The sequence below is a fragment of the Malaclemys terrapin genome, chromosome 5, assembly GCF_027887155.1.
Source record: "Malaclemys terrapin pileata isolate rMalTer1 chromosome 5, rMalTer1.hap1, whole genome shotgun sequence".
In the NCBI taxonomy this organism is placed as follows: Eukaryota; Metazoa; Chordata; order Testudines; family Emydidae; genus Malaclemys; species Malaclemys terrapin.
Window position 1 is genome coordinate 30,440,728 of NC_071509.1, and position 27,841 is coordinate 30,468,568.

Genomic DNA, 27,841 nt, shown 5'->3' on the forward strand with positions numbered 1-27,841 from the left:
GCCTGCATGTTTCAAATACCCTGCTTGGGCTCATGCATTAAGGTTTTGTGCACATAATTCAGACACTTGCAAAAGCGTAGACAGCAACAGGTAGGTATATGTTTGAAAATTTGGGCTGTCATGTGTACCTTAGCTAGCCCTTTGAAATGTTCCTTCTGCACCCAGCTCATTTTTGTTGCTTTTCTCTAAACTCTCTCTCCCTAACAATAGCCAGTAGAGTCACAGGGGTATTAACCTTCTGTAACCTTGACACATCTCAGATGACCAGAACAAGGACATGAAGGTCAGGCTCTTACTAGCACACTTGCATGTTGTACCATATTACATTGGGAGCTGTGAGGAACAGATGTTGTTGTCTCTTCCTCCTTTAATGACAATCACATATCCAAACTATCCTTTAGGTCAGAAATTGTCATGCCCCACTGCTTTGTGTGTTCTACCATGGAACTGATCAAGAGATTAGCTAAACACCACCACTATCAGGCCCAGGACTCTTAAGCAACCTATATTACCTAAGCATTCTAACTAGCCACCTTTTGGCTTTAAGAATCTGAATAGGCAGCAGGTTTAAAACAAACAGAAGGAAGTACTTCTTCACACAACACACAGTCAACCTATGGAACTCATTGTGAAGGCTAAAACTATAACAGGGTTCAAAACAGAATTAGATAAGTTCATGGAGGATAGGTCCATCAGTAGCTATTAGCCAAGATGGTCAGGGATGCAATCCTATACTCTAAGTGTTCCTAGCCTCTGATTGCCAGAAGCTGGGAGTGGATGATGGATCACTTGATGATTGCCTGTTCTGTTCATTCCTACTGAAGCACCTAGCATTGGCCACTGTCAGAAGACAGGATACTGGGCTAGATGAACCATTGGTCTGACCCAGTATGGCCATTCTTATTTTTCACTTGTACATTTTACCTAGAAGTGCAGCAAGTGCTGCCAGTCCCACATGACATCAGATGCATTGTAGGAAGTGCTGAGAAGTTCTATATGAATAATGTGTGTTCAAGTGTAAAAATGTAGATTTAGTTCAACTAATCTAAGGAATATTGAAAACTTACTGTATAGCATCAAGAAGACTCCAGTATACTGAGAATCACGTTGCATCAGATTACTATTTCCAACAAGTTCCCCACAGGTTTTCTCAAATAAGTAGTAGAGATAGATGTGATTTATTACAAGACTTCTTAGACAAGGGTAAAGCACTTGATAAATTTGTTGAAAAAAGCTCCCCAGAAGCCTAATTCTGAGAGGTGCGGAGTACCCACTACCCCAATACCATGTGGACCGTGTAAAATCACTGGGAGTGGTGTGGATTCAGCATTTTTTAGGACTAGAATCCAGTAGCACAAATCACACAAAATCACCACCCATATAGCAAATTCACAAACAGTGGAAAACTGAACTCAAGAGGAAGACAATGCCAGTAGACCAGCAATGCAAGTAAAAGACATTTGGGTACTGCAGTTTCTCCAGGGAATCACTAATTGTTGTTCTCTGTAATTTCAAGTTAAACCATCACTTAAGTCACCGGCAATTATGGTACTCAAGCTTCATAAGAAACTCTTTACCAGGACCACATTTATATTTATATCTAGGAACCACAATGACTCATGGTCTGCTACCCTACTAGCAAACAACAGTGTATGCAGATGTACAATAAAGACACTTGTGAGAAAAAAAGAAAACATGAAAAGCGAGAATTTTAAGCTGTGACCAGAAGCAAGGCCTACTTTAAAAGCAACTCCCTTAGAGGAGCCAGTGTGTCTGGAAGCAATAAGCAGAGGGCTGGAGTAAGGCAGTCCTGAATTATAATCTTGACTTGGGCAGTGACGTGTTGCTGTGTGGCCTTGGGCAAGTCATCTCTTTCTGCCTCAAGTTTCCCAGTCTAAAAAGTGGGGATAATAATGCTTAAATACCTATCTCCCAAGAAGGTGGAGAGAGAATCCATTCGTTAATGTTACTGTGTTTTAAGTGTGTAGAGCACTATATAAATACTAACGGTCACAGTTTCAGCTAACTGCACCTGTATCCTCTCCTCTGTGGTCCACTCCAGGACTTCCCAGTCAGGTCTCAGGTCTCCAGGCATCATCTGTTTCTGGGCAGGGACCCTTGCCCCACTCCCTTCTGACCGAGGGTTTTAAGGCTGAACAGCTCCCTGCTTTACACTGTGATATCCCCAGCAAGCAGTCTACCTAAAGGTCAGCACCTGTGCTTTCCTCTCTCTCTTTCTGAGGGCTATCAAGCAGTTACAAGTTATCACACAACTCTTTCTAAGCAAGCACCTTTATTCTTAAAAGTAAAAGCATTACAGAGAAAAACATATTAAAACAATAAACAGATTTAAATACATACTGAACATACCAGGGTCACCCATCAGTCTTATGGGGCCCTAGTAGGCCAAAGTCTTCCCAAGCTTCAGCAACCATTGGGGCTGCCCATGGACAGGATGTCCTTTCTGTTTGCTGGATCAGAAAGAAAGTCCTTAGTCAGTTTAAATGCAGCCTTTTTATATCAAAAGCCATTACTTTGTCTGTTGGTCTCCAGAAAACCCAGTTTGAATTGGTATATGCATACCTTCCCAGCAGAAAGTACCTCTCTGGAGATCTTTACTATCTTAGTGATTAAGAACACAAGAATGGCTACTGTCTTTCAACAGTGGATACTAGGCTAGATGGACCATCGGTCTAACCCAATATGGCCATTCTTATGTTCTTAATCACTCAGGTAGTTAGCAACCCCAGAAAGATGCCACTCCCGGGAGGTGTGCATATACTGGTTCAAACTGGGTTTTCCAGATTCACGTTAATCACCCCCCCCCCCCCAGCACCATTGTTTTTAGTTCCTGGAGGAGCTGCAGTAACCCTCCCCATTCTGTTGGAGTTGCATAAAGTCCCTGGCCAACAGTGATATTTAAACCATTCATAAGCATACAATATGGTCCCCAAAGACACTGCATGGGATTTCAATATCAGTCAGACACACCACACGCATTCCCCAGAAACCAGATGGGAGGTGGAAGTGAGAGGACCAGGTCTCAAGTTCATACCCAAAGGTTTTGAGGTGACACGAGTAAGAGGGGGCATGTAAGAGCTCCTCCTACAGATCTGCCCCATAAGTTCTAAAGAGAAAATATACGGGATGGTTGTCAAACAACTCTGTACAAGGACAGTTGGTCAACCTCCCTGGACTTTATATGCAGCTAAAGTTTATTTTTGTCACATTGACTTTGGAGTGATGTACAGACAGTGAAGTGACATGTGAGTGTCTCAATCTCCAATGCACTGAAACTTGCAGCTGAACTGAGCAAGAAGGGACAGAATGGACCCTGTTAGAATAAAAGGCATTTTTTATTGAGGTGACTTGCCAAAAATAATTCAAATTTGTTCTGCTTTAGTCATAGATGGTGTAAGCTGAGATAAGGGTGCTGCATCTTAGTTTAGGCAGATTTCAGGGTGGTTCTAGCAGTTTACAAGTTTTTCTGGTTTACAGATGTTTCCTAATTCCAGGTTTTGTGCAGCCCCAGTTTATGAGAGAAACTCCCATTCCTAAACCTGGCCTTTCTTCTAAGAGCAGGACTAATTTGATCGGTCAGATTCTGTCCTCAATTACACTCATGCAATCCCCACTGAAATCAGTTGTAAAGGAAAGCCTATATGGCTTTCTCTTCTCACATCAGCTCTTCACTGATGTAATACCATTCATTTCAATCCAGTTCCTCAACATTTACACCAGCATAGTGAAAGTTGGAATTTTACAGAAGGGAAAACAGACAGTAGGTTTTATTTAATAATGTATACTGCATTTAAATACAGAAAAGAACAGGAGTACTTGTGGCACTTTAGAGACTAACAAATGTATTTGAGCATAAGCTTTCGTGGTCTACAGCCCACTTCATCAGATGCATGCAGTGGAAAATACAGTAGGAAGATATATATATATATATATATATATATATATATATATATATATATATATATATATATATATATACACACACACACAGAGAGAACATGAAACAATGAGTGTTACCATACACACTATAAGGAGAGTGATCAGTTAAGGTGAGCTATTATCAGCAGGAGAGAAAAAGAACTGTTTGTAGTGATAATGATTACCAGCAATTGACAAGAAGATGTGAGGAACTGTAAGGGGGGGGGAGGAAAGCATGGGGAAATAGTTTTACTTCATGTAATGGCGCATCCACTCCCAGTCTTTATACAGACACTCCCCAACTTACGCAAGCGTTCTGTTCCAGAACACCTTGTGTAAGTTGAATTTTGCATAAGTCGGGAACGTATACCCGATAATTATGCAAAAAAAAAGCTTACGGGACTTTTTCCAGGTTTCAAAGTAGCAGCGTGTTAGTCTGTATCCGCAAAAAGAACAGGAGTACTTGTGTTTCACTCTATGCATCTGAAGAAGTGAGCTGTAGCCCATGAAAGCTTATGCTGAAATAGATTTGTTAGTTTCTAAGGTGCCACAAGTACTCCTGTTCTTTTTGCAGAACTTTTTCCGTAAGTCCGGATTTGTGTAAGTCAGGTCTGTGTAACCCGGGGAGTGTCTGTAACAGATTTTGAAGTATAGTAGTTATCCTGATCTCTGGAGACAGAGATTATTATTTGTACTATGCCCAAGTCTGTCTCGGCATCTAACAGTATATATAGACCAGCGTGGTTCCAGCCACCAATTCTGTGGCATGGTGTGTTTTGCTGAGGTACAGCAAACAAGTAGCAGTAGTTAATGAAATACAGAGTGCCAACAGAGTGCTATATACTGTATATTATAGAGAGAGACAGCAACATGAACTGCAGCTGGTTGCCTAACTTCCAACCTGTCAACTGAAGACTGACAAAAAAACATCCAGAGAATCACTATTTTGGGGGCCTTCAATCTCAAAAAATCCAAACCCTTGGATGTGCTGCTGTTCACTCAGTTCCTGGAATATTCCCATATTGAAGTAATGTGCCGCCTTTCTCCAAGAGTTTAGCTCACCTTTATTTTTCCTATCTTTTTGTGAAAAGTGGCAACAGCCAAGCATCCCTTTCACTCCAGCCAGCTGCCTTCCCTCTTTGAATCCTCAATGCATTCTGCTCTCTGACCTTTCTCACTGATGCTGATATTTCCAGAAAGAAAGATGAATTCTCTGGACTCCCATTGTGAGCCTGCTTTCAAGGCCCTCTCAGTATCACTCACCTGCATTGGGTTAAATAAGCAAATAGCTGCTAGGATGGTTTTTAAGAAGAGCAAAGACAAGTAGACTATATGATGTGTCATATGGAAGAGAGTTAAGCATAAGTGTGACTCAGAGCAGCAGACTGTGTAAATATTTAAACATACACACAAAGGTTTATTTTATGCAGGTGAAGTCTGGGGAAATCTCCTTTGCCAGGTGCCATGGTGCACATAAGCTGTATTATAACCCTTCACTCAGTTTTCCTGTGGGCACCCCTTCCAAGTGTCAGGCCTTGTACTTCTCTCAGGGCGGAATCCTGCAATTCACCCCCACTCTGAGACTGGTGTTGCCTTAGCAAGCCTAACTTAGTTTGGGACCTGCCAGATACTTTCATTTGGGGCCTGTGAACAGTATGAAGATGCAATGACTCAGAACAGCTTCTCTGAAACAAAGTATTTATTTATCCATAGACACATAAACAGAGAGGGAAAGGGTTAAAACAGAAAGGCCTACATGCATATTGTTTCACATAAAATTTAGCCTTTCATTCAAGACTTACATAGGCCCAACTTATGCCACGTACCCCAACATCTGAGATTGGAGGGTCATTGTCTCCCCAGAAGTCACTATCCCCTTCTGTTTCCCTCTTACATTTTATGGACGAGGATTTTAACCCCTCAAAGGGCCTTCATTTCATTTTTTCCCCATTTGGATTTCCCCATTCTCTCTCCTCCGGGTTATCAGCCAGCCTGATGATAAGAGCTTGGTGGGGGGCATTAACAGGAACTGACAATTGTATTGTCAGTTAAGCACCAGTAATTGGGCTATCTACAACATCTGACTTTGCTTCCTGTGGACCTGTAAAACACACCCAAGACTGAGGCCTTGGCTACACTTGCAAGTTACAGCGCTGTAAAGCCTCCCCCAGTGCTGTAACTCACTCCCCGTCCACACTGGCAGGGCACTTACAGTGCTGTATCTCCCTGGGTACACCGCTGCAGGTACTCCACACCTCTGAGAGGAATAACAGCTGCAGCGGAGTGGCTACGACTCACGGGTGTGACTGTAAACGTTTGCAGCGCTGTACTAATCACCTTGTCAAGTGGCCAATCATCTCCATTGTTGTGACCAGCTGCAGGAATGCGGAAGTGCTGGTTTCAAAGCTCGAACCACAGAGAAAAGCAAACAGTTTGCAGCTTGCTTGGAGTGAGTAAATGAATGAGCAGGGGGCCAGGAGTTCGGAACTTGCAAAATAGAGAGCTGGCATGCTCCAAAAAGCACTCTCTCTCCCCCCACACTCCCTGTCACAATCCACCCCCCCCCCCATTTTGAAAAGCACGTTGCAGCCACATGAATGTTGGGATAGCTGCCCATAATGCACCGCTTCCAACACAGCTGCAAATGTTGCAAGTGTGGCCACACCACTGCGCTGGCAGCTGTCAGTGTGGACAGACTGCAGCGCTTTTCCCTACTCAGCTGTACGAAGACAGGTTTACCGCACAGCGCTATACAGCTGCAAGTGTAGCCAAGGCCTGAGTCAATTCTTTGCACCATATGGCAGACAGAATGATCATAGTCAAATAGAGATAGGTATCCATAGTATTTATTAAAAAAATACAGATCTCCCATTTTCTTCATACCATGTTTTTGCTAACAGTTTCCACAGCCATTGGAGGATAGAGTTCTTCTGAAGATCTAACCTTAAAAATCTCTCTCTATCTGTCCATAACAAGCTATAACTTTATAGCCATGACACCTGGAGATGCCTCAGGGCAGAGAAATCAGATTCTCAAGCCTGTGCGCTTCAAGTTATACCCACTGAAGCTTCTCCATGAGTCTGATTAAAAATCCTATCACATTCACAGATACTCCAGGCCAAACCCCTGTGCCTGGGATTGAAGAGAAAGAATTTTCATACACCTATCAAACCATTTGAAATCTCAATGACTACTGCAAAAGGAACAATTACTGATGTGATCTGTAACTCCTGAGTAAACAGCGGTCTGAAGTCCAACACTTGGATCTTTCAAAACACAGCAAAAATAACTAAAGAAAATCCTTTCTGTATTGCCTTTGTCACTATATTCTGAAATATATATGAAATGTGAGCAAAATTCTCAGCTGCTGTAAGTTGGCATAGCTCCATTGAAGTCAAGTTACACTGGCTGAAGATCTGGCCCATAACATCTCAGGGTCATAGTGGATCACAAGCTAAATATGAGTCAACAGTGTAACACTGTTGCAAGAAAAGCAAACATCATTCTGTATTTGGGATGTATTTGCAGGAGTGTTGTAAGCAAGACAGGAGAAGTAATTCTTCTACTCTGCTCCGCACTGATTAGGCCTCAACTGGCGTATTGTGTCCAGTTCTGGGAGCCACATTTTCGGAAAGATGTGAACAAATTGGAGAAAGTTCAGAGAAGAGCAACAAAAATGATTAAAGGTCTAGAAAACATGACCTAGGAGGGAAGATGGAAAAAAATGGGTTTGTTTAGTCTGGAGAAGAGACGACTGAGAGGGGAGATGATAACCGTTTTCAAGTACATAAAAGGTTGTTACAAGGAGGAGAGAGAAAAATTGTTCTCCTTAACCTCTGAGGATAGGACAAGAAGCAATGGGCTTAAATCGCAGCAAGGACAGTTTAGGTTCCTAACTGTCAGGGTAGTTAAGCACTGGAATAAAATGCCCAGGGAGGTTGTGGAATATCCATTATTGGAGATTTTTAAGAGCAGGCTAGACATACACCTGTGAGAGATGGTCTAGATAATACTTAGTCCTTGCTATGAGTCCAGAGGACTGGACTAGATGACCTCTTGAGGTCTCCTCCAGTCTTACCGTCTATGTTTTGGCTTATATTTTCAAGAATAAATCAAGTATACAGTCTATGTAACAATTTATGGTAAAAAATTAGAGCTGAGAAAAGACCTGTTAGGTCTTCTCTAGTATATACTTTTTCTAGTGCAGGATTCTGCTTCAGTAGCACCCAGAAACACCACAGTGCTAGGTATCATACAGACTTGAAAGTAGACACTGGCATGGCTCTGAGAAGCTTACACTCTTCATTCTTTGCCTAATCTAGTCTTTAAAATGACTCCATGGATGGGACTGATCTGAAAAACACACACACACTTTCCAAGGGCTGTTGGATAGTTTTACACTTATCATTCATGACTATTCCATCTGCTCTTAGGGCTAAATCTTCCACCCTGCACTGAACCACAAAAAATGCTTTTGACATGGGGAGGTATCAGGGAATGGCATGGTCAGGTGACAGGGAGAAATGGAATCCTCCTCCCACCTGTTCCAAGACTCCTGCTTAGCCTCTATGTACTGACTAGCTCCCACCCCCAAGCCTCCCTCAAGTTTGTATGCAGGACTACTGACTAGACCCCACCCCCACCCCGAGAGCTATGCACAGTGGTACACAAGGTGTGCAGACCCCTGCCAGGGCTCCATTGTCTAGTACAGGGGTCGGCAACGTTCGGCACGCGGCTCGCCAGGGTAAACACCCTGGCGGGCCGGGCCAGTTTATTTACCTGCTGACGCGGCAGATTTGTCCAATCGCGGCCCCCACTGGCCGCGGTTCGCCATCCCGGGCCAATGGGGGCGGCGAGAAGCGGCATGGGCGAGCGATGTGCTGGCCGCGGCTTCTCGCCGCCCCCATTGGCCCGGGACAGCGAACCGCGACCAGTGGGGGCCGCAATCGACCGAACCTGACGCATCAGCAGGTAAATAAACCGGCCCGGCCTGCCAGGGTGCTTACCCTGGCGAGCCGCATGCTGAACGTTGCCGACCCCTCGTCTAGTATGTCTACACTATCCGCTGGATCAGCGGGCAGCGATCGATACAGCGGGGTCAATTTATCGCGGCTAGACTAGACGCGATAAATTGATCCCTGAGCACTGTCCCATCAACTCCTGTACTCCACCGCCGCAAGAGGTGCAGGCAGAGTTGACAGGGGAGCGGCAGCAGTAAGTCGATCTAAGTACATCGACTTCAGCTATGTTATTCACGTAGCTGAAGTTGCGTAACTTAGATCGATCCCCCCCACCACCTCAGTGTAGACCAGGCCTGAACACACGTGCCAGTTGTGCTGCAGCCAGTATCTTGTGCAGGGGAAGAGATAGCATTTGTCCCTTATACAGGATTGGAAGGAACATCTGAAAGGTACAGAGGGTTAGCAGTGACAGCAGTGAATTCAATTAGCAGTACATTATGCTGCCACTAAAATGGGACTGCTCTCTCAGCGAGGTGCTATCAGTGTCAGTAAGGCAGGGCCGGCTCCAGGCACCAGCCCACCAAGCATGTGCTTGGGGCAGCGCCTGGAGGCGGCGGCGCGGTGGGGCCCCGGCTGAGCTGGCCGCCATCCCCCTGGCGCTCCGGCTGGTCAGGGAGAGCGGAGAGCCGCATTGGGCTCGCAGTCCTCCCCCCGGCGCTCTGCCCACCAGGGGCTCTCTGCCCTCCTCCCGGCGCTCCGGCCGGTCGGGGAGAGCGAAGAGCCGCGTCGGGCTCTCCGCCCTCCTCCCGGTGCTCTGGCCGCCGGGGGCTCTCCACCCTACCCCCGGTGCTCTGCCCACCGGGGACAGCGGAGAGCCCCAGCCAGGCTCTCCGCCCTCCTCCTGGCGCTCCTGCCGGTTGGGGATTGCGGGCCCACGGCCAGGCTCGGCGCCCATCCCTGCCGCACTGGGGGGGACGGGGGACAGCGGGTGGCTTTTTTGCCTAGGGCGGCAAAAAAGCCAGAGCCGGCCCTGCAGTAAGGGTGGCAGAATCTGACCCTATATAAGTACAGAGGTGGGCAGAAACTAGCAAAAAGGGTTCTTGTGGGTGTATGAGCTGCAGAATAGGTCACATAGGGTGACCATATGTCCTGATTTTATAGGGACAGTCCTGATATTTGGGGCTTTTTCTTATATAGGTGCCTATTACCCCTCCCCCGCCTCCCCCCACACCTGTCCTGATTTTTCACTCTTTCTATCTGGTCACCCTAAGGTCACATGACTTCTGACAAAAATCAGAGTATTTGGAATGTATTTAGTTAGCAAATCTCATCTGATGCTCATTGGTGTCACATTAACCTGACCAGTTTATGAAATCATTTCCCCTAAATGTATAATTTAAGGTCTGAAGCTACCCCAGGGCCCTTTCAGGAACGCAGCACACGAAAAAGACAGGCCACTCCTTTAAGCCTATCAAGTGAGTGCATTGATTAAAGAGAAGTGTTGGGTTATCAATCCCATTGCACCATCTGCAATTCATTGTGAAACACAAAAATGTAAACACAGCAGTATTGTGTACAGGATTTGGTAAGATCTCCCTGATCAAGCAGGCTCAGAGAAAAAGGGATAAATACTACCAAGGAGAAGTATTTCAAAATGTCACTGCAGACATTGCTGTGCAGTGCTATCATGGTTCTTAAGTAAAGTATGTGGACAGCAATATTCTTCCATAAAAACAACGCTGAACAACCTACCAACAATGTAAGGAGTAGGAAGGCTCTAGATCAGCCAGGAAAGTTCAGCAGCTGATGATGAAAATGAAATTGTGTCTCTGGGGGTCAAGCACAAATCTTGATGAGAAGGAAAGACACTTTTCATTTAACTTTAGTTTCTCTGCTTTTGACCTCCCATTTGAGGTTGAAGTAAAGACATGGGGTGGGGGTGGAAGGGAAGATCTCAGTCCTGTTCATTTAGGACTCAAAGGGCACTGAATATTCCAGACTGTTCTGCTTCTGCGAAGTCCTAGGTGGAAGAGACCTAATAAAGCAGACCAGTTAACAGGCTGCCAAGTGCTTGCAGCAGATTTTCAAGTATGTCATAATTATGTTCAGCACAGCTAGGAGGACAAGGACGGTGGTTCTAAGCCACCTTTGCACTTCCTTGATCCTTAGGGCTAGGCCACAGTGGGCTGACTTACCGTGGTGTCTTCACTGCGGTGAGTCGACTGCTGCTGCTCCCATCGACTCTGCCTGTGCCTCTCAAGGTGGTGGAGTACAGGAGTTGACGGGAGAGCACTCGGGGATCGATTTATCGTGTCTAGACTAGACACGATAAATCAACCCCCCGCTGTATCAATCGCTGCGGCCCATGGGCCGTTTGCGGCCCAATCAGCAGAGACCTGTGGCCCATGTGACATCCTCAGGGCCACAGAGGTAGTATTGGATGTGGCCCACAATGGTAAATAGGTTGAGAACCACTGTGGGAGTCAGTTCGATCCCCAGCATGATTTAGAGCAGTATCAGACCTATTCCAAACTACACCCAACTGTAGTGGCCCTGCACCAAGGGGCCATTCCTCAGTCAAAGATTGCCAGCATACATCACTGCATCAGTACATACCATTCCCCTCCTCTTCGGCCACAACCTGTATGCCAGGAGAATCACCGTAGAGCCAGTTCTGCCAGCTTTAAGGCTCCTTTGCCCTGCTAGAGGCACAAAGCAACCTGGTCAGTGACCAGAAACTTCCCCTGGTATAGAAAACATGCTGAACTGCATTATGTTCATCTTCCCCTTAGGAGAAAATCCTCCTACTTTCTTCAGAAATACTTATGTCTGGAGTCAAGTATCAGGGGGTAGCCGTGTTAGTCTGTATCTACAAAAATAAAAAGGAGTCTGGTGGCACCTTAAAGACTAACAGATTTACTTGGGCATAAGCTTTCGTGAGTAAAAACCTCACTTCTTCGGATGCATCCGAAGAAGTGAGGTTTTTACTCACGAAAGCTTATGCCCAAATAAATCTGTTAGTCTTTAAGGTGCCACCAGACTCCTTGTTGTTTATGTCTGGAGAAGCTTGAATCATTTTTGAATGTTTTGGAGATGGCTGGTGGGAGAGGTTCAGAAGCCCGGTATAAAAGACATACCAGAATACTTTGAGACAGGCCTTTTTGTGAAATAATGACATGTCTCCCAAAAAGCTCTGGCTCGTCCAAAGGCTCAATAGCAGTTCTGTGGAGCAGTCAATCAAACCAGAGAGGTCATTATGCTCCAAAGGTCCAAAAGAATGAAAATACTGGGTGCTGCTGCCTCCATGCAGGTGGTTGGCAGGCATGTGTCATGCATGCCAGTGTACAGTTTTTGGTTTCATAAGTGAAATGCTTATTATGGGAGGGATGGCAAAATTGTTCTTCTTCAGGGTTTTTATTATACACACTATTAGAGATCTATATCTAGCTGCACATGGTGTGCTAGCAAACATTAATACTGGGTATATATATTTTAACATGTTAACTAAGGCCTAGTTTACACTGTGGGGGGATCGATCTAAGTTACGCAACTTCAGCTACATGAATAATTAGTACTTAGATCGACTTACCGTGGTGTCTTCACCGTGGTGAGTCAACAGCTGCTGCTCCCGCATCGACTCCGCCTGCGCCTGTCACAGCGGTGGAGTACAGGAGTCGATGGGAGAGCACTCAGGGATCAATTTATCACGTCAAGACTAGATGCGATAAAATCGACCTCCCCCCCCGCTGTATCGATCGCTGCCCGCCAATCCAGCGGATAATGTAGACATACCCTAACACATTCTAACTCAGAGGTTTTAAAGCCCTGGTGTAGACAAGGCAAATTGTATTCTACAACATGTTGGCTGGTCATGGAGATGTGCTCATGTATGGCAGGACTGATTTGGCCCATTGTCTCTAAGAGGTAATGACCAGATTCTGGTCCTCCTTCTGCTCCCCAAGTTTAGCTTACCTGGCTGACATCTTTGGACACTTACATAAGCTCAACTCTTCATTTCCAGAGGCTGAATATGAACTTCCATGTCAGGGTAGTTAGATTAATTAGAAAACTTGGAAAATGGTCTTCCCAGCCCAAGGAGGAAACTTGGAGTAATTTTCTCTTGCTTCAGACTTCATGGAAAGAAACAATATATTTGTCAGCAACCTACTGAAATTCAACTGTCAATATCTGAGAGGACTCTAGTCCAGAGGCAGGAGGATGACCAACAGCTTCATCCAAGATGTGTTGTTTCAACAAAACTGACTGAGCCATTGCAAGATAAAGCAAGAGACCTCTCCAGTGACAGGATCCTATAACTGACTTTTCTAGGCAAGAACTCAGCAGAGTGTGTATACCTCTGAAGAAGGAATACCCAATCCTTAGTTAAGAAAGACCTGTCACTTTTCATCCCATTTTCATCCTGGTATTTCTGAGAGTCAGGTTTCTCTTCAAATGGTGGCAATAAATTGTTGATTGAAAATAACTGAGGATAACTAACACGGCTACCCCTCTGATATTTGAGGATCCTGTGTTTCCCCAGGGCAGTCTTATGTAAAGCAATGGAGGAAGGGGAGAATGGACTGAGCAGGGTGGGGCCTCAGGGAGAGGTTGGGTAGATCCTGGGTTGATCTTAAATTCAAAAAGTGATCTCATGCATAAAAAATGTGGAGACCACTGAGTTAGTGTTCACCGACAGCCCCCTGTCTTTGAGACTGTCCCTCAGTTTTGGGCATAGGCGACGAGTTATATTGTTTTGTGGTGCCCGGGCTCCAGGAATATTCAGGGCTAGGGGTCCTGCTCCACCAATATTTGGAGGTGGGTCTCTCCCCTGGCCCTGCCTGGAGCGGGCCCCGGCTCCCGCCTGCCACCCCTTCCCCCGCATGTCTCCCCCCGCTTCACTGCGCCTCTCCCCTGCCACCACCAAAATTTCTACAAACCTGCCACCCATGGTTCTGGGTATCCTTCACTTCAAACCCCTTTCAAACACTTAAAGCTTAGGTCAGCATAGCTATGGAGCTCAGGGGAGTGGATTTTTTACACCCCTGAGCCCGAAAGCTTGCCAGACTAAGGCCTGGTCTAACCCTAAACTTTAGGACAGCATAGCTATGTTCAGAAGGTTGCAATCACCAGATGTCACAAATATAATTTAAATTGTAAAATGGCAGCACAAACTCATTATTTGCATTTCCCACAATCGATAATATTTGCTCCTGAGATATTTACACAATTTTTTTCTCCATTCATCCTGATTCCTTTTGAGAAGCCTGACCTTAGATAAGAAAGGTGTACATACTAATTCGTGCACTGCCAGAGTTTTAGACAGAGGAAGTGATTATAGAATGTAGACAAGCAGAAAGTCTCCCTTTTTTCAGTAAAACATTGACTATTTTGATTGCAGTGTGCTACCCTTTTCTATGCATTCTGCTACATTGTGGGAAAAGCGTGAAAGGAGCAAAGACAAATAATGTTACCATTTTCCTTTTATGGTGGCAGTGACCTTTTCATTGTCCTGCATACATTCTTAGATGGGGGTGTGTGGGTGGAGAAAAGACAACCTAACCCAACTTCTTTCTTTAGCAATATCACATGAAAGAACAAATGGTTGAGAAAAATAATTTGGGTAAAGTCTATTAAATTAAATAGAGCAGTGTTTCTATTGCATAAATAAATGTCAGCCATGCATGTTCTGAGGGCCTGGCTCTGATTTCAACATTGTTAATTTTATACATGTATAATTCCATTAGCTTCAGTGGAGCTACTCCTGGTTTACGTTGATGTCCTGAGAGCAGAATCTACTCCTGAGTGTTTACATTGACAATGTTTTTGAATGTGTGATTATTTGGGGAAGAAAACACTTTCGAAGAAAAAAAGCTATTGTGTCACTTACAAGAGAGTGGTGTATTTTTACATTACACATAGTACTATTATTACTCTGGTTAGTCTGCCAGGAACACTAAGATGATCTTCTGAGGGTAAAACCCCTGAAAAATCAGGAATTTTTAAGGCATAGAAAAATGTTTATTAGATAGGGCTGCCAACCCTAACGGTTTTGCTGGGTGTCTCCTGGGATAAGGCCATATCTCCAGGTGACTACTGTAGTCAAACCGGGAGATTTTAAGCCGCTAAAAGTCCAGCGGCACAGCGGGGCTAAGGCAGGCTCCCTGAGCCCCTTCCTGTACCCAAACTCCCTCCCAGAACCCACACCCGCTCCTGCACCCCAACCCCTGTCCCAGCCCTGAGCCCCCTCCAGCACCCAAACTCCCTCCCAGAGCTTGCACCCCACACTCCTGAACCACTGCTCCAGGCTCAGCCTGGAGCCCCCTCCCACACTCCGAACCCCTTGGCCCCAGTCCAGAGCCTGCACCCCCCCCCGAACCCCATCCCCCGACCCCAGTGAAAGTGAGTGAAGATGGGGGAGAATGGACTGAGCAGGGCAGGGCCTCAGGGAGAGGTTGGGTAGATGCTGGGTTGATCTTAAATTCAAAAAGTGATCTCGTGCATAAAAAATGTGGAGACCACTGAGTTAGTGTTCACCGACAGCCCCCTGCCTTTAAGATTGTCCCTCAGTTCTGGATAGCCTTCACTTCAAACCCCTTTCCTTTTAAAAAGGTTTACAGGGGTGTGGGGGTATTTTTGTTTTTGTTTTGTTTTGTTTGTTTTCCTTTCTGTCTCTCCGACTGTGGTGATTCATGGTGGGGGAAATTCCTTCATTTCTTATCCTTATTCCTTCATTAACAGGACAGATTCATCCATCACATTAAATTGGGTGTATTTTAAAATTCTACATTTCTTTTCTTATTAAAGTTCACTTTTCACCAATTCATAGCTGGTAATTTCTGGTATGCTTACGGCTACAAGATTCCATCTGTTCATGATTAGGGGTAGAGGTCTTGGGAAGCAGCAAACAAAACATGTCTTAATCTATAAGAGGGTCCCTAACTCTGAAAGTTTGGGGAACCCTTTACAAGCCAAACTCACCCTAAAATAACTCAGTAAAAACTCAGTGGCTGTGACACTCAGGGTCCAGACACCCCAGGGGGAGAACAAGAGGTCTGAACCCCAAAGAATAAGCAACAGAATCAACTGGTCATATACAGATATGAAGATATGTCAAGTAATGTCTTTTATGAAAGCTCGTAATGTTCTAAACCTGATGGTTATTAAGAGATGTATAGAGACTGTGGTTATACATTTACGCATTTGTATAAATATAAAACTATGCTCATAATTCGTGCTGCTACATTCAGCTGCTCCATCTCACAACAGGAAGGTGGTCAGCCAAGCAGGGAGGGGCTGCTCTTCTCCCAGAGGAGACTAACTGTAAGTACCTAGCATTGCACAACCCAGGAAAAGACAAGTGATAGACCATTAAACGTAATGGGAGAACACCCAACAACTTGAAAACCCCGGTCATGGAAAACTGAGAAAGGTGGAGTTCCTACAGTGATGGAAAACACCTCCTTCCATTACCATAGTCTGTGTACTGTCTACACTATGGGCTTACAGTGGCATAGCTACAGTGCCATGCTATGCTATGCTGCTGTAGTACTATAGCATAGACATGGCCTAAGACTTAAGCTACACCAGTTTTTGCCTCATCATTGAGGCGCATTCTAACAATTCTGTCTCAAAACCGGGGCTTGGAGCAGTCTGCATGACATTGCCTGTTAGAACATGCACACTTGAAGAGGAGCGCAACACTGAAGTACAAAGAATTATCATCACAGAGTAATGTTGATGTGTACAGCTGGGAACCTTGTATTTTATCATGTTGCTGGAACATACCCTAGATTCAAACATGATGTCTTATTCTAATCTCACTTATTGCAATGTAAATCAGAAATAACTTATGAAAACATACTATTTTTTTTGCAATGGAAGCTGAGATTTGTGTGTAATATGATTCCAGGAGCTGGAGATTTAAGCAAAACACCAGATATTGTGGAACTCATGATAAAATCACAAGTGTTGGCATCATAGTTATTTTAATAGGTTCATAACTCTGTCAAATCAAAGACTTTCCATTTTTATCACAACATTCCAAGGCATCTCTTCAGTGGGTACTATTTCTATATGAAGCTATAGCTTAATACTCCTCACTCTTTCAGCTGCAGTGCTGTCCGAGATTTTTTCAAATGGGGAACTCTATTTCTTCTTCGTCCCCCCTCCTTCCCTCATTACACCCATCCTCCTCCTCCAAAACTACTGATGAACTGATTTTGCACAAACTTTCCACAGTAAGTCACCTGAAAGCATAGACCCCCTTCCCCCACCCCCCGCCGCCAAAGCCTGAAATGTGACAGTTATAGAAAGTTGAGGGTGACTCAAAAACAGAAGGTTATAATGGAAACATTCACAAAACCTTAACTACTATAGCAACCACTGTTGTTTCATAAATAATTAACTAGATATAAAATCAGACACAAAACTAGTTACTCTCCAAAGAACACAGTAAAAGCTGAATTCGAGGTTCTACGATAAAAGAACCTCAGCTGCAAAGGAAGCAAAGTTGATTTCTAGTCCTGGCATGTGATTTAACAAATACTGTTTGTGTCATTTGTTGCCAATAACAACAAGTGCCACTTATTTAGTATTCAAACCATGCTAAAAAAGCTAGGCCAGATTTGCAATTACCCAACCAGCTTCTATGTACAACCAAGCAAATAGGTAAAATGCTTAAGTATGTTTTCCAAGAATTAAAAACAAAACAAATTGCATGACAAAGGCATAAAGTGATGAAACACTGCAATGCCAGATTAGCGAATAAGGCCATCAAACCCAACTGCCTTGTTAATCTACAACCATTTATATGTTGTACTTCACAAGGAATCTTTTGTTTCAAGTAAATAGAGATAATAGCATAACCTTACTGTATGTGCTTTTATAAACACAACATATCATTTTGCTTCAGCATTGCAATATTTGGTATCCTGTTAGTGGGAAGTAGAAATTTCTCTTTTAGATTTCATTTTTATTTAAATGAGCATTTTAAAGAAAAAACATGAAGAGGTTAATATATAGGACTATCAAAATAAGAGTGGGTGGAAGAGTATTGGGTTTATTATTTGTTCAGTCAGCATTGTGCTTGTGGAACCCAAAGTAGAACACAGTGTGTCTTTGTCCTCTTCTAGCGGCTAATTCACATATGGGGATAAAAACTTATTATAGCTTTCAGCTAATGGAGTTACTCTTTTGGTTCAAGCAGCTCATGCCCTTAGCGCTGAAGGTCCTAAATTCAAACTCTGCTGACAACCAAAGTCCTGGGCCCTGTCCCAAGGAGCTTTCAACTGAAGTTAGACACAGACAAAGCAGTTCAGACCCAAGTGATGGTGCCCACTCTAAGTAGGTCATGACAGTGAGACCAGAGAGATGAGAATTATGGGGGGAGGGATAGCTCAGTGGTTTGAGCATTGGCCTGCTAAACCCAGGGTTGTGAGCCCAATCCTTGAGGGAGCCACTTAGGGATCTGGGGCAAAATCAGTACTTAGTCCTGCTAGTGAAGGCAGGGGGCTGGACTCAATGACCTTTCAAGGTCCCTTCCAGTTCTAGGAGATGGGATATCTCCATTAATTATTTTTTTTATGTATCAAAGACAAATTCAATAATTGAAACTAAAATGATACTGTTGCACTGTAACCTCCCCCAGCCCCAGTGGTGGCACCTGTCTCTCACTGGAACTGAGGATTCTGGCCTGGATTTTCAAAGATGAATAGGTATATAAACACAGAAATATCTTAGCCCTGTACCAGGGCCAGCCCCCTCGTGAGCACCCCCTCATGGGCAGAGATCACTCTGCAGCACTCTTGCCCCTGTTTCCTTCTCTTCAGGGCCCCTTAAGAATGGCACAGTCCACAGTATTTCAAACAAAATTACCCCTTTTGGGTGGGGACTAGTTTATTTAGTCTTGCACATAGTCCCCAGTGACCCAATAGGCCAACTTCCCCCCCCTCCCTTGACTAAGGGAACCCCATAGCCCTCCTTCTGGGACTTGGGCTATTCTTCTCCCTGGTCCCTTTCATTCACCCTTTGCCAGTTCCACACAGGTTGGCCACAAAGTCTGTCATGTACAAAACTCAGTGCAGTCTCTCCCTAGTACCACAAAACAAACACAAAGTACTTAACTCGTTTTTAAACTGGGCTGAGCCAGGCCTCACTCTTCTTTCCTGCCTGTCGTCCCTCCTCTGTTTCAACAACCACTCTCAGGTTTTACATGGCTGGAGCTCAGCCTTCCAATTTGGCTCCCAAATACCCCAGGTATTCCCTACAAAAACGCTTCTCACTCTCTGCAGCTTCCTGGTTGCTTTTTACAAGGAAGAATATGATCCAATCCAGGCGTATCTCTAGAAATCAGGGTTGACTAGCCTCAGGCGCTCCAGTCTGTGTTACAGCCACAAATAAGAAGTCAGGAAAATTATCAGCACATTTGTCATAGCAATACCTGTTTATAAAATAAAATAAATGCATTGCAGCATTGCAATGTCCATGAGAAGTGCAGGAACCTTATCTGCATATAACAAAGAACAAGAGTGATACAAGACGGCATAAAAGCATTTCAAAGGTGCACACAACATTCACAAACCCTTCTGAAACCCCAGTAAGGCATACACACAGGCAGGTGTGCACACATGTACTCTGTGTTCAACTTCTGCCCACACACATAGACCAGTGTCTGTGGATATACGTGTCTGATCAGATATTCAGAACCGATACCCATATAAAATGACCTTTGAAAAAGCTTATAAAAATAGAGAGACAAGGTGGGTGATATTAGACCAACTTCTGCTGGTGAAAGAGACAAGCTTTCAAACTGTTTTAAAGATGTGAGTGTCATGCACCTTCCCCGACCAGCCCACATTGGTGTCGGTGAAGCATCCCTAGTGATTGTGGCCTTTTCTGTTGATTACTCTGGCGCCAAAACAGGGATATGCATGCCATCTATCACTCCACTAGTTCAGGAACCGGGCTGTTACAAATCCAAAGCTGCTTGTTATACCAATAGAATAAAAACCAGCAGGATCTTATTAAGAGGGATAAGGCAAAGATGCCACATTTATTGTAAATATAATGGTAAAGCAAAAGATAAAAGTAAACAACGTTGTTTGACTACTTATTCCTATCACTACTTATTCCTTATACACACACACACATATATGATAGAGAGAGAGAGAGATATTCATTCACACAATCATTCATTCAAGTGCTGTATAGGTGTTATAGTTACCAGCCTAGAAGTTGCTCATGCCAAGTTACTGGCCAGGTGTCTTGGTCATGAGGATGGAGCTGAGTCTGTCTCAGATGCACCTGATGCTCCTGGAGGTTGGCAGCAGAACCAGAGACTCAAAATCCTCAGTCTTGAGAGTCCATTCTTATAGGAATTAATTCCTATGTTAGTATATGGGAGCTGTTTCATCCTGCTGTTGCTGACTCAATCAGCAGATGGCACATTCCTGGACACATTCCTGGTGGCCCCAAACTGTTTAAAGTTTGTGTTTCTCTTCCTTCCAGGTGACGGGGTGGATCCCAGTTTACCCTCCGGGGGTTGTCTGGTCATCCACTTTACACATTCTTCGGCCGATGGATACTCCCTTTCTAGGCTGGCACCTCCCTAACCATTCATGTATATCAAGCATTCATCAGCATACATTCCATATCTTAACCATATTTTAATTTACTGTCTTCACCACTTTCAAGGTGTGTGCTAATTTATTTGAGACTCCTGGCCCTTTAATCACAGAGGGTGGGGGTCTGTCCTAGGAGCCATTGAATGAAGTGAAAGTCACTTAACGGCTTATAGTGTTTGTTTACATTGTATCAATTACTTCAAGAACAAAGTCAATTAACCTGTTTGTAAGTTTTACATAGTAATAAAGTATCTTTCACAGGATAGATATAATCAATGGTTTCTACAGACCGTAGCTTACAAGTTTTAACAGAAGACCCAAGAGATTTTTGTACTTGGTGAAACTGTTGGATTTTAAAGTGTGGGGGTCAAATTATGAAGGGGGTCACTGTCACTTGGGGGAATCACTGTTAGTATCTTCTTTAATATCCCTACAAGCTCAGCACACAGATCCAGGAATGTGGCCTTGCCAATCCAAAAGTTCTGCAGCTACTGCTCATCATCCCAAACCTGCATTACGATGTGATCCCACCAGTCAGTGCTTGTTTCTCAGGCCCAGCAGAGGTGCTCCCATCTGCAGCTGCTCCATGAATGCCACCAACAACCTTGATTTGGTTCTCGCTATGTCCCACAGCGATCTCTTCTCCAAGGAATCATCATGTTCCTCATTGATCCAGTTCTTCTTGTGGCTGTGCAAATATTCCAGGATTGGGTGCTCTGTGCTTATAAGGTTCATGACACTAGTGTAGAGCTGTGCAGGCTCCATGCTTCTGTTAGAGATGGTGGACAGCGAGTAGGGCCACACAGGGTTGTGGGATTTTGAAAAAAAGGTGCAAAAAATTATGGGATACAGATAACATGTGATGGAGACAGTTTCAAACTGGAAACCCCATGTTCCCAGTCACCCCACGCAACTCAGTTCAGCCCTGGATGTACACTGGATGATGGCAAGTTGCACAGTGGGATACAGACTAACACGGCTGCTACTCTGAAACAGTGGGATCTCTCTTTCTATGGGGCACTGCACTCTGCATTGACACCAGAACTCCTGGTGAGTGCATGCACTGCTGACACAAGGAGCCATGTATGCATGCGCACAAGTGATGTACTAACTGCAGTGTAGGCATGGCCTATATAGATAAGAGAAACAAAGTGAACCAAAAAAAAGTGAACTATGTGGTGGTTGATAAATGCAATTTTTGTGCCATACATTTTTTCCATTGGTTTCTTTTTATTTTACTTTTACAGTTTGGGGTGAGGTTTTATTGGGAGGGGAGTAGCTAAATAGAGAGAAAGTAGGGACAAGAGGAAGGAAAAGAGGAAGGAAGAAATGGTGCATGGAAGGCTGTTGAAATGAGGCTGACATGGAGAGACCATGAGGGAAGGGGCAGGAGCGAGTTGAAGAGGACAGGGGAAGGAAAGCAGTTGGGCATTGATGATATACCCCAATCCCTGCTGCAGCTGCTCCTCCTGGCCGAGTTTCTGGAGGAGGCCTGGCCTCCCTGTGGTTTCTCTCTTTCTTGAGCTCACATGGTGGGGGCATCCACCACATGGCCTTGGTCTCCCCAGAGTGGGGCTCTCCCCTGCAGAGTTCTGGGTCCGGGATGCTGGAGGGGAGGAGTAACTCTGGTTGGGTCTCAGCTCCCTGCTTCCTTATGGCTGTAGCTGCTACAGTGGCTTGTTTCTGTTCCTACCAGCTGAGTTTCTGCGTGGCCCCTCCCAGCAGTTTTGTTATCAGGAAATAGATAATATGAAAATGCACCACTCTATTCTTGTGTTTGAGTTGTTTGGCCTTGCCCAATAATTTACCTTTTTTGTTTGTTTGTTTTGTTTAGAAAAGGGGTAGGGAATACCTAGGTATCCACAAGTTATTCTAGTATCCATGAGCCTTACAAGAAAAAAAAAAAAAAAAAAACACAATTAACCCCTCTTCATTTTTTTGTCCCATTCCCACTTCTGTGCTTCCTTCCATGCTTTTCCTGCCCATGAAATATTTCCCTTCTCCCTACTAGCTGATTCTAATCCACTATCCTCTCCTTATCAGTTCCCTCCTAAAATTCCCTTCTGCCAGAGCACTCACGTCAAGAAGTGGTGAGTATGTGTGAATTAAATCAAGAGCAGAATCATCACATTCTTAAACAGAGAATCCCTTTGGCTTAAGAGATACCTTCATCACCCCCTGCCACAACCCCCTTTTGTTATCCTTACTCATGTGTCACATTTAAGATTAGACTGTAAACTCTTGGCGACAGGAGTCTTATCAATTGTTTTGAAAAGCACCTAGTACAATGCTAGGCACTGCAGAATTAATTATTCACTGGTGAACAGGAGCAACAAACAAGGAACTTTTCTGAGGGACTTCTCCAGGTAAAGGAGGAGTCAGGAGAGACTACCTGATCTGTGGGGTGAGGCTTTCTGTTTGTTGTAGCTGTGCAGTCCCAGGATACTAGAGAGACACAGTGGGTGAGTTAATATCTTTTATTGGGCCAACTTCTGTTGGTGAGAGAGACAAGGTTTCGAGCTACACGTTATTGAATGGTGTGTTTTACCCCACTCACCTTGTCTCTTTACTTCATTTGTTTGTTATGTGCTGACTTGCTTGCTGTGTTCCTGCTTGACTGAAGATTGTAGTGTGGTCTGTTTTGGGGGCTGTGTGCTGAGCCAAGTGGTTGCCTAGGCTGAGTTTACGCTATCCAGGCTCTAGCCTGCTATCCCTTGATCCATGACCCCTTTAGGGTCCTTTGACAAGGAGGCCAGACTAACACTGGGAGAACATGTGTTTAAAAATCCAGCTCCTAAGTGACCAGCAGCAGCAAACAGGGGAGTTTAGAGAGGAAGCGTGAGAGGCATTCCTTCCAGGTCCAGTTCTCGAGCATAAGGAGCCCCATGACAGAGTGGGAGAGCACTCGACTGAGTGAGCTACCAAGGTTAGGAGAGTTTGGCTGCACTGAGGGTTCAGTAGCAGGGGGAGAAGGTGGCTGAGGGACTATAACCTAAGTACTGGAAGGGTACCAGAAAAGTCCCTACAAAAGAAACAAAGGAGGGGGAGAGAGAGAAAAAGAAAAACCAACTCCCTCACAAAAATGTCCCAAAACAACAAAAACAAACCCTGCAAGAGTAAAAATAATGCAGGCAGAGTCTAGCAGCAGAGTGGGGCTATCCAGTTAGTTGCACTGAATGTAGCATGTATGATTACCTGATTAGTGGACAGGCGGAGAATGTGTGCATATGGTGCAAGCAGCTTGTGGCTCTCAGAGACACAATGCAGGCTCTTGAGGCCAGAGTGGCTGAACTGGAGGAATTAAGGAAGACAGAGGTATATGAAGGAGACTTTCAGGGACACAATAGAGTGGTCCCACTCCCAGTTTGACAGTCTCTGTGCTGTTAAGGAGAATGACAATCTTGCAGAAGGAGAACATCAAGCTGGAGCAGAGGGAAACAGTCCCATAGTTGGGACCCTCCTTCCAGATGATGTCATGGTATCCTCTTGCCCTGAAGATACCCGTTGTGGGAAGGGGGACTCCAGTTATTAGTAAGAGACAGATAATAGTAATGGGGGATCAGATTATTAGAAAGATAGATAGTTCGGTTTGTAATGACCAGGAGAACCCACATGGTAAATTGCCGAACGGGTGCAAAGGTGGCAGATCTCATGAGACATCTAGACAGACATATGCACTGCTAGAGGAGCCAGGGATTGTGATACATGTAGGTACCAATGACATAGGAAAAGGTATGAGCGATTCCAAATTTAGACTGCCAGGTAAGAAATGAAAGTCCAGGAGCTCCATGGTAGCATTTTCCGAAATGCTCCCAGTTCCACATGCAGGACCAGAAAGACAGTCAGAATTGCAGGGTCTCAGTGCATGGATGAGACGATGGTATAGGAAGGAGGGTTTTAGGTTTATTAGGAACTGGGGAACCTTTTGGGAAAGGAGGAGCTATACAGGAAGGATGAACTCCACCTAAACCAACATGGAACTAGATTTCTAGCATGTCAAATTAAAAAGTTTTGTGGAGGAGTTTTTAAACTAAGGGCTGGGGAAAAGCTGACAGGTGCGGAAGAGCACATGGTTCAGGTGAACACATCCCTTAGGGATGAATTCATTAAAGGGGAAACTCTACATCCTAGCAAAGAGAATAGGAAAGAAGTTAGTAAAGTACAGGTAGGAGTTAATGAGGAACAGTCAAACATCAAAGAGTCCCATTTAAATATAACACATGAAGGCAAACAACTGAATATTGGAAAAATGTAAAAATCATGCTAGAGGTCTAAAAACTAATATGGGTGAACCAGAGTGCCTACCATCAAATGAGGATACATTACGGAAACTTAGTGGAAAGAGGATAATCAATGGGACATGGTAATACCAGGTTACAAAATATATAGTAAGGACAAAGTATGTCATATTGGTGGGGGAGTGACAATATACATGAAAGAAAGCAGAGTCAAAGTAAAAATCTTAAATAAATCAAACTGTGCCATAGAATCTCTATGGATAGAAATTCCGTGCTTGAACAATAAGAGTGTAGCAGTAGGAATATACTAGTGACCACCTGACCAGGAAGTTGACAGTGATTGTGAGATGCTCAGGGAGATTAGAGAGGCTACAAAAGCAGGAAGTCCAACAATAATGGGGGATTTCAACTATCCTCATATTGACTGGGTACATGTCACCTCAGGAATGGATGTAGAGATAAAATTTCTAGACACCATAAAGGACTGCTTCTTGGAGCAGATTGTCCTGGAACCCACAAGGGGAGAGCGCAATTCTTGATTTAGTCCGAAATGGCATACATGGTTGAAGATGGTTCCTTATTTACTGTTCCCAGTTCCATATTCAAAGGTAAAAATTTTTCTAAAATTTATCAACAGAAGATAAAATTTTTAGAAATTTCATCAAAATAAATGTGGCTGAATTCTATTATAATTTATATACATAATTAATTCACTATATATATATATATATATAAATAGTTACTCAAATAAGGAACTAGGCTTTTGACTGGATGTGTGTGACAATATACTTCTTGGGTCACTCCCACAGATGAAGTTTCATTTCTGGGCAAAATTCTGCCAAATATTGTACCCTTCTTTCTATTTTGCAATTTTTTTGTTAGTAAACATACAACATCTAAAAACAATATTCAACCAATTTGTTGCAAATCCAGCTGTAATACTTGAACTGTCTATATAATTTCTGTGACAAATTAAGACGACTTATGTCAGCAGAATAAAGAATCGGTTCTGGGAGAGGCATGTCACAGGAATGTGTTACTTGGGATGGCTCAAGAAGTATTTTGTCACGTAAAGCCAGTCAAAGCCGATTTCTTTATTTGAATAAGAGCATATCTACATGAGGGGTTTCAGAATAGCAGCCGTGTTAGTCTGTATCCGCAAAAAGAAGAACAGGAGTACTTGTGGCACCTTAGAGACTAACAAATTTATTAGAGCATAAGCTTTCGTGGACTACAGCCCACTTCTTCGGATGCATATATCATGATATATGCATCCGAAGAAGTGGGCTGTAGTCCACGAAAGCTTATGCTCTAATAAATTTGTTAGTCTCTAAGGTGCCACAAGTACTCCTGTTCTTCTTTTTACATGAGGGGATTAGCTCTGAGCCAGTGCTCGGAGCCTGCCTATACTAGCGCTTTAAAGCACTCAGACTTGCTGCATTCAGAGGGGTGATTTTTCACCCCCCTAAGCCAGCAAGTTAGAGCGCTATAAAATGTAAGTGTAGACAAGCCCTAAGTAGTTACTAGAAAGACAAGTTTCAGAGTAACAGCCGTGTTAGTCTATATCCGCAAAAAGAAGAACAGGAGTACTTGTGGCACCTTAGAGACTAACAAATTCATTAGAGCATAAGCTTTCGTGGGCTACAGCCCACTTCTTCGGATGCATATATATGGATCTAAGGTGCCACAAGTACTCCTGTTCTTCTTTTTTTAGAAAGACAAGGTGAGTGAGGTAATATCTTTTATTGGACCAACTTCTGTTGGTGAGAGAGACAAGCTTTCTAGCTACACAGAACTCTTCTTCATGTCTGGGAAAGGAACTCTGAGTCACAGCAAACATGTAAGATTGAACAGATTGTTTAGCATAAGTAGTTAGCACATATAGTTCATTCCTGAGCGTAGTGTACTAAATGCCCCAATAACAAGTACCAAGTGGGTGAAACCAGACCCTCATGCTCTCAAATGAACTCTCACAGGAAAATGGTAAGACAAAAATACTCCATCATTTGAGGGGTGAACACTTTTCACAAAGTGATCACTCTATATCTGACCTTTCAGTCCTCATCCTCACAGGAAACCTGCACAACACTTTCAAAAGAGGAGCCCGGGAGCTTAAATTCATTACTCTGTTAAGACACCGAAAATCATGGACTGAACAGAGTGGGTAAGTTTATGGCTTACCCAATAACCCTCTCCTTTTTGTCCTATGACTACAGAGCTGTTAATGGGCCACTGAACCTTGAATGGCCCCTTACAATATGTGCTAACTACTTATGCTAAACAATCTCCTCACCCCTGCATTTTGCTGTGACTCTGGGAGTTCCTTTCCCAGACATGTTTCAGAGTAGCAGCTGTGTTAGTCTGTATCCGCAAAAAGAACAGGAGAAGTGGGCTGTAGCCCACGAAAGTTTATGGTCAAATAAATTTGTTAGTCTCTAAGGTGCCACAAGTACTCCTGTCCTTTTTCCCAGACATGAGGAAGAGCTCCATGTAGCTGGAAAGCTTGTCTCTCTCACTAAGGGTATGTCTACACTGGAAACTTCAAAGCACTGTCATGGGAACGCTCCCGTGGCAGCGCTTTGAAGTGCAAGTGTGGTCGTGCGCGAGCGCTGGGAGAGAGCTCTCCCAGTGCTCCTGGTAATCCACCTCCACAAGCCTGAGCCTGTCTACACTAGCACTTTAAAGCGCTCAGACTTGCTGCGCTCAGAGGGGTGATTTTTCACATCCCTGAGCCAGCAAGTTAGAGCGCAATAAAATGTAAGTAGACATACCCTAACAGAAATTGATCCAATAAAAGATATTACCTCAGCCACCTTGTCTCTCTAATATCCCGGGACCGACATGGCTGCAACTAAACTGCATACATAAATAATTATGAGTTAATCAATAGTTAATTATTAATATAAATGGCAATAAAATGCAATCACATTTTAGTGTAATTTAAAAAAAAAATCTTGCATTGATGATTTTGAAAAATTTTTAGCCTTTGAATAAGAAACCAATTTCAATCTCAGAGAATAGTTTGCACCCTATCGGCTTTTATAGCATAGCCACAACACTTCACAATTAACAGGGTTCTGCT

General features: G+C 44.0%; 1 protein-coding gene across 2 annotated transcripts in view; it reads left to right on the forward strand.

Moving 5' to 3' along the window:
- Nucleotides 1-22,931: 22,931 nt before the first annotated feature.
- Nucleotides 22,932-27,841, forward strand: part of LOC128837595 (ADP-ribosyl cyclase/cyclic ADP-ribose hydrolase 1-like) — a 47,022-nt gene continuing 42,112 nt past the window's right edge. Inside the window, exon 1 of one of the 2 annotated variants that reach the window (XM_054028831.1) lies at nucleotides 22,932-22,983. The gene's annotated coding sequence lies outside the window, so the exon portion shown is untranslated. Of the gene's footprint in view, nucleotides 22,984-26,869; nucleotides 26,924-27,841 lie in introns of those variants that run through there. The other variant, XM_054028832.1, reaches the window with a different exon arrangement.